Here is a 12,051-nt window from a genome sequence, read left to right as displayed (position 1 = left end):
GGTGGCCGTCCAAAGGCTGGATGGTGATGGCGGCGCCGGAAGCAGAGCTCGAAGACGAGGCGGCAGGACGTCAGCACGCGTCGAAGGCATCGGTGCCCGCGTACTCCGACTTGACGGCCTTGCCGCCCGCCCTCTTCCTCTTCCGCAGCCTCCCAACGCCAGCCGCCCAAGGAGACGACCCCGAGAAGTTCAGGGAGCCGGCGACACGGATGATGGGGTCGCCGGTGCCGCACGGAGCGGCACCCGACACCTAGTCGGACCCGTCATCCTGCCGCCTACCGCCCTCGTCGTCGCTGCCGCTGTCCTCCTCGTCACTCCCGCCCGAGGAGGAGTCTTCGCTATCAGAAGAGCTCTCCACGCAGCACCTTGTACGAGTCCCAAAGTGCCCGAAGACCTTGACGAGAGAAGGCCACCCTCCATCAGCTTAAAATGGAGAGTGAGCCCCTCCGTCAAGCTGTGGATATGAGCAAACGTCTTCCATCCCCGACGAAGATACATCACGTGAGGAGGGGGAAGTCGACGCGGACCCACGTGCCACTGATCCGCAGCCCCTCATGTGCAGCCGCAATGACTCCGGCGGATCCAGCTCCATCTCCCGCGCAAATGGAGTCGGGAGACGAAGGCGACGTGCGGCGGCCGGCGCAGCCTGACGAAGAACTCACAAGGGTCATCCCCAACATGGCCCTCCATTGGAGGAGGAGCTGCTGGCGGAGGCGAGGCCGGCGCGCCACCCCGTCCTCCTCTTCCCCGAGCGCCCCGGCCTCGCCCACGGCCTCGCCCCCTCCCCCTTCCCCTCGCGGCTGGCTCTGCCACCGCAGGCACAGGAGAAGGAGGGACGCGTTGTCGAGCGGCGACCCTCGCCGCCACTGTTGAAGGACCGGGATTTCCTCTCTCCATGACGAATGGAAGAGAGGAGCAGAAGCTGAAGGAGGAAGGAGATGGAAGAATGCGGGACGCCATCCCCCCTCCCGCTCTTTATAAAGGAACGGGGTTGGGGCTCGGCCGCCCCGCTCGGCCAATCAAACACGGAAGGCGCAGGGAGCCAGGACCGACCCGCTGCCCCAACCAGCGACGCCGGTTTCCCGCCTCCACCGTTTGCCACCCCAAGCGCATGGGAGACACGTGGCGGACGTGCAGAACCGAGGGGACGGGTGAGGCGACCTCTCCCCACCCCGTGATCGTGGGGAGTGGACGCTGAGGACCGCGCCTCGGCCCCATTCAGTAAATGGGCCGCGCCTCCACGCCTCCCTCCGTTTATGGGGAAGCGCGAACCGCCCCTTTACTACGACGTGACGCATGCGTGTAGAGACCAACCCCACGCATGCCGCCCACGTCACATGCACCTCCCCACGCCGCGCGTGGGAGTCGTGGGAAGCGCAACGCGTGAAAAATCTTACCGCGGTAAAAAACTGCCCCGCCTGCCCGCGCACCGTTTTTGGGCCTAGCCCAACAACACGTTGCGCTTATGTGTGGCCCAGGCCCGGGGGCTCCTGTTAGACTGTATATACACGTAGCCTCTGTACATGTACTTGTAACGTTGTATGTACCCCTTGGGTACCTCTATATAATGAGATAGCCACACCCCGGGTTAGGGGTGTCGAGCAGTTCCCAAATCATATGTCTTACATGGTATCAGTTTAGGTTACGATGTCTTCCGCTGCCGCCGCCACCGCCGCTGTCGCGCCGACCTCGGTTGCTCCCGCCGCCGCGGTGCCGGCCCTCGCTACTGCCTCACCGTTCCTCGCCTGCAGCCTCTCGCGATGGCCTACGATGTGCTCGTCGCCTCACTCCCCGATCGATCGGGAGACGCGCCGCACCCGCCACCCCGACTGTGCGGTGCCCCCTGGGCTGCTCCTCCTATGGGCGGCGTTCCCGCGATCCATGGTGGGCCGGCCGCCGCTCGTCTTGGCCGGCGCCGCCCCGCCTATGTGTGCACCGCCGCCGTCGTCCGTCTTGGCCGGCGCCGCCTCAACCTAACGGGACGCCGCGTCCAAGGCAGCCCTATGGGCGCTCCGCCGCCGCATCCTACTACGGTGCTCTCCGCCGCTACCTATTGGTATCCGCCGTCGTTCCCCGCAACCGCAAGGGCTGCGGCAGTCTCCTTCGCACATAGCTCCGGCGCGGCACATCGCTCCACGGGATCCCGGGCTCCTACAGCTGCGGCCCAGCATCATCTCACGGCCCTCTGGCGCCCCTCCGGCACACTACGGCGCCCCCGGGGCGGTTTCCTCCGGATCCTACCCGTCCTACTTGATGTATCCTGCACATCCTGGGGCGGCCTCGTCAATGGGCCTGTATGCATCGCCGCATGGCCACGCTGATTCGGCCATGGTGCCGGCGCCGTTCTACTTCTCGCATCTGCTACCGGTGAAGCTCGTGCCGGACAACTATCTGTCCTGGCGTGCCCAGGTGCTCCCTCTTCTGCGGAGTCGCTATCTGGAAGGATACGTTGATGGATCCATCCCGTGTCCGCCCCTCACCATCCGGCATACCACACCTGGGTGGCTCAGGATCAGGCCATCCTCTCCGCCATCCAGTCCTCGCTCACTCCGAGCGTCTCGTCGCTGGGAGGCATGGGCGGCGCTTCACACTAGTTTCGCCTCTCAGTCTCAGGCGCGTGCTCACTCTATACGCACCGAGCTAGGCGAGACCAAGCTTGGCGACCTCAGCATCACCGACTACTTCAACAAGATGCGGGGTCTTGCCGACACATTGGCCTCAGTTGGTCGATCGCTGCAGGATGAGGAGTTCACCACCTTTGTGCTCAGTGGGCTTGATGATGATTATGACAACCTCATTGAGAATGTTCATGGCCGCGATGATCCGCTCCCACCTCGTGAGCTCTATGCACGTCTGCTTGGCCGTGAGCAGCGCATTAAGGCGCGTCGGGCCTCCCCCACTTTTGCCTCTCACTCGTGGCAAGCCCCAACGGTCATCAGGTGGCAAGCCGGCGCCGACTTCACAACCATCCTCGCGGGCAATGCTCCGACCATCACGGGTGGTAACCGGCCAGTGGCATGCTGTTCCTCTTGTGGTGCTCAACAGGCCTGCCAGCTGTGTGGTCTTGAGCGCCACATTGCCTCTCGCTGTCATCGTCACTACAAGCAAGATTTTCTGGGCCTCGGCAACAATGGAAAAGGGAACGACAAGCAGGCCGCCGCTGCCATAACAAGTCATGATCATGGTCGCACTCCGTCTTATTCCATTGATCCTGCATGGTACATGGACACTGGAGCTACCAACCACCTCACCGGTGAGATGGGTAAGCTCTCCACTCAGGAGCCATATCGTGGTCATGATCAGGTGCACACCGCCAGCGGAGCAGGTATGCGCATCTCCCATGTTGGTCAGGCCTCTCTCCTTGCACACAATTTTCGCACATTGCATCTATCTAATGTCCTTCGTGTTCCTTCTGCTACGCGTAGTTTGTTGTCCATTCCTCAACTTACTCGTGATAATAATGTCCTTGCTGAGTTTCACCCTTTTTGTTTCTTTATCAAGGATCAGGACATGAAGGCCGTTCTACTTAGCGGTCGTCTTCTCCATGGCCTGTATGCACTTGATGCGCCGCACCCATCTTCTATGCCGTCTTCTCCTCAGGTGTTCAGTGGTATTCGTGTGTCGCCTACACACTGGCATTCGCGCCTTGGTCACCCGGCGGCTCCCATAGTTCGACATGTTTTGCATCGTCATGATCTCCCAGTTGTGTCCAATAAAACTGCTGAAACTATTTGTAATGCCTGTCAGCAGGGCAAGAGTCATCAGCTTTCTTTTTTAGAGTCTAGTCGTGTTGTGAAACATCCTCTTGAGCTTGTGTTTTGTGATGTATGGGGCCATGCCCAGACATCTGTCAGTGGTCACAATCATTATGTCAGTTTCATTGATGCTTACAGCCGTTTTACTTGGTTATATCTTATTAAGCGTAAGTCTGATGTGTTCGATGTCTTCCTTCAGTTTCAAGCACACGTTGAGCGTCTTCTTAAGCAGAAAATCATCCATGTCCAATCCTACTAGGGGGGGGGGTGAGTACCACAACCTCAACTCGTTCTTTAAGAAACTTGGGATTTCGCTCCGCGTGTCATGTCCCCACACACGTCAGCAGAATGGTATTGCCGAGCGTAAGCATCGTCATCTTGTTGAAACTGGCTTAACCTTGCTAGCTCATGCATCCGTCCCATTTAGGTTCTGGAGTGATGCTTTCTCCACAACTTGTTTTCTCATTAACAGGCTTCCCTCGAGACTCCTGAAAATGCAAACCCCACTTGAACTTCTGCTTAATGAGATTCCAGACTACACATTCTTCAAAGTGTTCAGGTGTGCATGTTGGCCTCACCTCCGTGCATACAAGAAGCGCAAGCTAGAGTTTCGGTCTAAGAAGTGCGTTTTTTTCGGGTATAGTTCTCTTCACAAAGGGTACACGTGCTTACATGTTCCTACCAACTGCGTCTACATCTCTTGTGACGTTGTGTTTGATGAAAATGTATTCCCTTTTCATGCACTTCCGACTGACCTTACCACTTCTACACCACCAGTGCCCGTGTCTACACCTACGCCTCATCAATTTGTGGGTGTTGCGTATGCCCCTGCGTTGCTCCCTAATCATGCTGCAGGTATTGGACGCGGTGCTCGGCTCGAGCTGCTTGATGAACAGGTTGCGGATGATCCTCCTGATCGGGACGTTCATGCGTCATGCATGCCGGGCGGCACCCGCCAACCCGTTCTCATCTCGCCATCGGAGGCAGTCGCCTGCACGGCCGGGTCGGTCTTGCTGCCAGGGTCTCCGACCAGCACCGTTTCGGTCCCCTGTGAGCCATCTCACCCGACTCTGTACCATCCTCATCGACATCCTCTGCTGCACCAGTTCTGCCGGCAGGACCTGTTGTCACTCTGCATCCTCGCACAAGGAGCCAATCCGATGTATTTTGTCCAAAGGAGCGCACGGATGGGACGGTCGCGTGGCTTGCTGCGTGCATGGCTCACACTGTCTGCCGACCCCACTTCAGAGCCTTGTCACTTTCAGGCTACACTGGGTATTCCTCATTGGCGTGATGCAATGGAACAAGAGTTTCAGGCTCTACAAAAGAATAACACTTGGCATCTTGTTCTCCAGTGTCTGGTGTCAACGTCATTGATTCCAAGTGGGTTTTCAAAGTCAAGAGACATGCTGATGGCTCCATTGAACGCTACAAGGCACGGTTAGTTGCCAAGGGCTTCAAACAGAGGTATGGTCTTGATTATGAAGACACGTTCAGTCCAGTCATCAAGCCTACTACCATTCGATTACTTGTCTCGTTGCGGTTACTCGCGGATGGTTCCTTCGTCAGCTTGATGTGCAGAACGCTTTTCTCCATGGCATTCTGGAGGAGGAGGTTTATATGCGTCAGCCGCCTGGTTTTGTTGATCCAACACGGCCTCATCATCTCTGTCGACTGGTTAAGGCACTGTATGGCCTCAAACAGGCTCCTTGTGCATGGCATGCTCGCCTTGGCTCTTGTTCTTCGGGCTCTTGAGTGTTACGTCCCTCCACTGCTGATACATCACTGTTTCTCCTACAGCGTCCTGAGGTTACGATGTATCTCTTGGTTTATGTTGATGATATCATTCTCATCAATTCATCTGCTGCTGCTGCTGATCGCCTTGTGATTGCTCTCCGTGATGATTTTGCTGTCAAGGATTTAGGTCTCTTCACTTTTTCCTTGGTCTTGAGGTTTCACGGTCCTCCGCTGGGTTGACTCTCACTCAGAAAAAGTACTCCTTGGACTTGTTGCGTCGCTGGAATGCTCAAATGCAAACATGTTCACTCCGATGTCTGCCACTGATCGGTTGTCTGCTCTTGATGGTGACTCTCTCTCTGATGATGCTACTGAGTATCGCAGTCTGTTGGTGGTCTGCAATACCTTACTATTACCAGGCCTGATATCTCCTATGCAGTCAACCGTGTCTGTCAGTTTCTGCATGCACCCAGGATGTCTCACTGGTCAGCTGTGAAGCGTATTTTGCACTATGTCAGCTACTGCCTCCTATGGCTTGCTTCTTCAGCCTGCACCGTCGTATGAGCTCTCAGCTTTTCTGATGCAGAGGGCTGGTAGTCCTGATGACAGGCGATCCACGGGGGGATATGCGGTATTTCTGGGTTCTAACTTGATCGCCTGGAATGCTCGCAGCCACACAGTGTCTCGCAGTAGTACTGAAGCTGAGTACAAAGCAGTTGCTGATGCGACTGCTGAGATCATATGGGTACAGTCTCTGTTGAGAGAGGAGCGTGTCCTCAGCTCATCCTCCGGTTCCTGTGGTGTGAACATGGTGCTACATATCTTTCTTCTAATCCGGTGTTTCATGCTAGGACGAAACACATTGAGGTGACTATCACTTTGTTCGGGAACGTGTTGCACAGAAGCTACTCTGTATCAAGTTCATCTCATCAAAGGATCAACTTGCTGACATCTTCACGACCTCTTCCACAACCACAGTTTGTAGGCTGTAGGCGCAATCTTAACTTGCTTTGTACTTCAGGACATAGTTAAGATTGAGGGAGGGTGTTAGACTGTATATACGTAGCCTCTGTATACTGTATTGTAACATTGTATTGTACCCCTTGGGTACCTCTATATAATGAGATAGCCACACCCTAGGTTAGAGTGTCAAGCAGTCCCCAAATCATATGTTTTACGGCTCCTGTCGGTGTACAAAAAGAGGGGTACACTTTTTTGTACCCCTATAACTATGCACGGACAGTTTGAGCCACGGGCACCACCACACCAAGCAAGGCAAGGGAGGTGAGCCAGGGTAAGACCGAAGCTCAAGGGAACTAGGACGACGCCAAGGCCAAGAACACGAAGAGAAAAAGGGACGAAGCGGACTCCCCCGGCAAGATCCTTGCCGGGAGAAAGCTTTGGTAACCCCACGCCTACGGAGCAAATTACCCTTGAGTCCACTGCCCCCAAGGGGCAAGGATTCGGGAGACATCCCCGTGGTGGCATGCAGATCTTTGTGAAGACATTCAAGATCAGATACGCACTAAGAAGACGACGACCTTTGGCGAGATACCAGCCAGGGAAGACCACGAGACCCCCGGCAAGCGCCTTGCCGGGGATGACAGCAGGCGCCTCGGCAAGACCCTTGTCGGGGCCCCAGCAAGGCCCTTGCCGAGGACATCCGCAGGGCCACCATTAGGCCCACGCCAACTAAACCTCCACCACTGTACGCATGCGGCTGCCGACCCAACCAGCTGGGCAGGCACCTACGTGGCGGCATGCAGATCTTCGTGAAAACCCTCCAGTACGCCACCTCAGTTGCCTACCTACCTACATGGCATCACAGGCATCGCTGGCCAGGGCGCGTGTCGACACAAGAAGGAGCGGTGACAGACGAGACAGGTTTCTCCCCCGTCCCCAATAAAGCAAGGACACCTAAGCAAGACACATTAAATGTGCCTTGTCATGTAATGCGAGGGATAACCTCGCATCACTGTACCCTTTCCACCTCTTGTGTGCCACTGTGGCAACCCCTTTTTCTATAAAAGGAGGCCCGAGGTGACCAGGAGGAGGATTCGGCTTTTTTGGAGCTCCTAATGCCCCAGAGCTAGCTCAAGAACAGGAATATACATCCACCAAAGCAGGAGTAGGGTTTTACGCATCCTCGCGGCCCGAACCTGGATAAACAAACTGTGTACTATCTGTTTGATCCGCTCTTCTCATGACCCCGCGCCCCGCTAACCGTAGTAGGGATTCTTGTGATCCCATAGGTGTCGTTCCCACCGACAGTCGCCCATACCATCGATGTCTTCGGAGCCATAATCGAGCATGTCAGTTAAGTCTTCGACAGTGGCTATGAAGTGGGTGGCGGGTGGGAAGCCAAATTCCCCGTCATCTGCTTCTAGTTTGAACCGGATATAGTTTGACTGTGAATCCCCCGCTAAGGATAGATTTTTTTAATGAGTTCAGCACATCGCCCAAAGGGGAGTGCCGGAAGATGTCAGCGACGTTGAATTAGGCGATCAATGACCGATCATGCTCGACAGGCGCGGACGCACATAGTTCGGAACTTATAGCCGAAAATGAGTCTGAGGTTCCGGTGACACAGGCATTGCCGGAAGTTAGGTCTGTGTGCGGCTCCAACACCGTGGAGTCTGCGGCTTCTGTGGCGGGGTTGAGCTTCCCGTCCTCGTATGGCTCAACCTGCTCCAGATCTAAGGCCAGAGCAGTTACGGGTGCAATTTCCTGGGTATGGCTCGATGACAGATCTAAGTCATGTTCATCGAGGTGACGGGGAGCGGCTGCCGTGGTCTCGAATCCTTCGAAGATCAAGTCTCGCGGATATCTGCGACGTAGTTCAAGCTCCCGAATCTGACCTGACGGCCAGGGGCATAGCTGTTGATCTGCTCCATATGGCCAAGCGAGTTGGCCCGCAGTGCGAAGCCGCCGAACACGAAGATATGTCCGGGGAGGAAGACTTCCCCTTGGGCAGCATTGTTGTAGATGATTGAAGGAGCCAACAAACCTTTTTGAGGATGGCACAGTGGAACTCTCAATGAAAGCACCAATGTCGGTGTCAAAACCGGCAGATCTCGGGTAGGGGGTCCCGAACTGTGCGTCTAAGGTCGATGGTAACAGGAGACAGGGGACACAATGTTTACCCAGGTTCGGGCCCTCTCTATGGAGGTAATACCCTACTCCTGCTTGATTGGTCTTGATGAATATGAGTATTACAAGAGTTGGTCTACCACGAGATCGTAATGGCTAAACCCTAGAAGTCTAGCCTATATGACTATGATTATGATTGAATATATCCATACGGACTAAACCCTCCGGTTTATATAGACACCGGAGGGGACTAGGGTTGCACAAGGTCGGTTACAGAGAAAGGAATCTTCATAATTGGTCGCCAAGTTTGTCTTCCACGCCAAGGAGAATCCCATTCGGACACGGGAGAGAGTCTTCGGTCTTGTATCTTCACAGCCCATTAGTCCGGCTATGTACAACAGGCCGGACGCCCGAGGACCCCTTAGTCCAGGACTCCCTCAGTGGGGTTCATTGCGCTTAACAGATGTACCCATGGGTGCGACCTCCTTCAACAACGCTCAGGCCATGTTATCAATTGCGGTGATAATTGGTTTGCAAATGTTTGTGGGTTGCTTCCCCAGCATTCGAGTCCATTTTGACGTAGCGGCCAACGTTTATGCTTCATTCCATGTTTTAGTCCAGGGCACCATCTCCGGCATGGTGTCGATCCACATCTTCCCACCATTAGTGATAAAGTTGGACAATAACTCGTTTTGAATGCTTCCACCTGATTAACTAGAAGTAAACTATATGTGATTGTTATCAGCTGCTCTAGAGCTTCATGCTCGAGCATGGCGTGTGTCTGCTCCCATTGTTGGACCATTGCTATTCCCAAAGCAAAAGCTCCCCTTTTTCCTCGGTGGAGCTGACAACATTAAGCTTAGCCATGCCATGGTAGTGGACTTGTCCTATGATACGTCTCCAATGTATCTATAACTTTTTATTGCTCCATGCTATTATATTATCTATTTTGGATGTTAATGGGCTTATTTTACACTTTTATATCATTTTTGGGACTAACCTACTAACCGGAGCCCAGCCCAATTTGTTTTTTTGGCCTATTTTAGGGTTTCGAAGAAAAGGAATATCAAACGGAGTCCAAACGGAATGAAACCTTCGGGAACGTGATTTTCTCAACAAACATGATCCAGGAGACTTGGAGTGGGCGTCAAGAAACGGTCGAGGAGGGCACGAGGCAGGGGGCACGCCTACCCCCCTGGGTTGCACCCTCCACCCTCGTGGGCCCTCGATGCTCCACCGACGTACTTCTTCCTCCTATATATATCCACGATCCCCCAAACATCCAGGAGCACCACGAAAACCTAATTCCACCACTGCAACCTTCTGTACCCCGAGTGATCCCATCTTGGGGACTTTTCCGGAGCTCCGCCGAAGGGGGCATTGATCACGGAGGGCCTCTACATCAACTCCATGGCCTCTCCGGTGATGTGTGAGTAGTTTACTTCAGACCTACGGGTCCATAGTCATTAGCTAGATGGCTGCTTCTCTCTCTTTGGATCTCAATACAAAGTTCTCCTTGATTTTCTTGGAGATCTATTTGATATAATCTTCTTTTGGGGTGTGTTTGTCGAGATCCGATGAATTGTGGGTTTATAATCCAGAATATCTATGAACAATATTTGATTCTCCTTTGAATTCTTTTATGTATGATTGGTTTATCTTTGCAAGTCTCTTCGAATTATCAGTTTGGTTTGGTTTATCTTTCTTGCAATGGGAGAAGTGATTAGCTTTGGGTTCAGTCTTGCGGTGTCCTTTCCTACGGACAGTAGGGGCAACAAGGCACGTATTGTATTGTTGCCATCGAGGATAAAAATATGGGGTTTATATCATATTGCATGAGTTTATCCCTCTACATCATGTCATCTTCCTTAAAGCATTACTCTGTTCTCTTGAACTTAATACTCTAGATGCATGTTGGATAGCGGTCGATGTGTGGAGTAATAGTAGTGGATGCAGAATCGTTTCGTCTCTTGTCGGCGCTGATGATGAAGTGCGTTATATCGACTAGAGGGGGGGTGAATAGGCGATTTTTATGAAAGTCTTCAAAACATGGAAGTTTCGAAGACAAATGATAGAAATGAACCTATTACCATGCAGCGGAACGTAGACTACACTAGGCAGACCACAGTCCAAGTATTCAATGAAGTGAAACTACAATGACTAATAGCAGCTAGGCAGTAAGGATCAGGTACACAGTGAAGACAAATAGATAATGCAAATAGGCACTGACTTCACAAGAGCCAACTGTAAATAAAGAGATGGGAAGGATAGAACCAGTGTGCGTGATGAAGACAAAGGTTTGGTAGACCAGTTCCAGCTGCGGTGACAGTTGTACGTCTGGTTAGGGCGGATAGGTATTTAAACCTGAGGACACTCAGTCCCGGACACTTAGTCCTGAACACGCAGCTCAGGACACTTAGTCCTCACCGTATTCCCCTTGAGCTAAGGTCACACAGACCTCGCCCAATCACTCTGGTAAGTCTTCAAGGTAGACTTCCAAACCTTCACAGACTTCGTTCACCGGCGATCCACAATGACTCTTGGATGCTCAGAACGCGACGCCTAACCGGCTGGAGGATTCACAGTCCTCAAGTGTAATAAGTCTTCAGATCACACAGACAAGAAGACTTAAGTGATGCCTAACACTCTTTGGCTCTGGGTGGTTAGGGCTTTATCCTCTCAAGGAATTCTCTCTCAAAGGCTTCGAGGTGGGTTGCTCTCAAACGACAAAAGCCGTACTTTAACTCTGAGCAGCCAACCGTTTATGGTTGTAGGGGGTGGGCTATTTATAGCCACTAGGCAACCCGACCTGATTTGTCCGAAATGACCCTGGGTCACTAAGGAACTGACACGTGTTCCAACGGTCAGATTTCAAACACACACGAAACTTTACTTGGGCTACAAGCAAAGCTGACTTGTCACTCTGGACAAGATTTGCTCTCATAGTCTTCACTCGAAGACATAGGATTTTGGTTAAGCATCACTTCAGTCATTCTGAATGGTTCTCTTGGACCCCACTTAACAGTACGGTGGTTCCTATGACTCAACAAAGAGAAAAAGAACTGACGAAAGCATAAGTCTTCGCGCTCCATAGTCTTCATGCGATGTCTTCTCTTGTCATAGTCTTCAATGTGAATGTCTTCACATACCACCTTTGACTTCAATGTCTTCATACATTTTTAGGGGTCATCTCTGGTAGGAAAACCGAATCAATGAGGGACTTCTACCTGTGTTATCCTGCAATTCTCACAAACACATTAGTCCCTCAACTAGGTTTGTCGTCAATACTCCAAAACCAACTAGGGGTGGCACTAGATGCACTTACAATCTCCCCCTTTTTGGTGATTGATGACAAACTAGTTGAAGTTTTCAACGGGGAATATAATATGTGAAATTGTAAAGGATAAGGAATTGTCTTCATAAGTTGCAAGGGCTCCCCCTGAAGATGTGCATATAAGTAATTTGCTTT

This window comes from Triticum urartu, chromosome 5 (assembly GCF_003073215.2).
Source record: "Triticum urartu cultivar G1812 chromosome 5, Tu2.1, whole genome shotgun sequence".
NCBI lineage: Eukaryota > Viridiplantae > Streptophyta > Magnoliopsida > Poales > Poaceae > Triticum > Triticum urartu.
Note: the sequence above shows the minus strand (reverse complement) of the source record.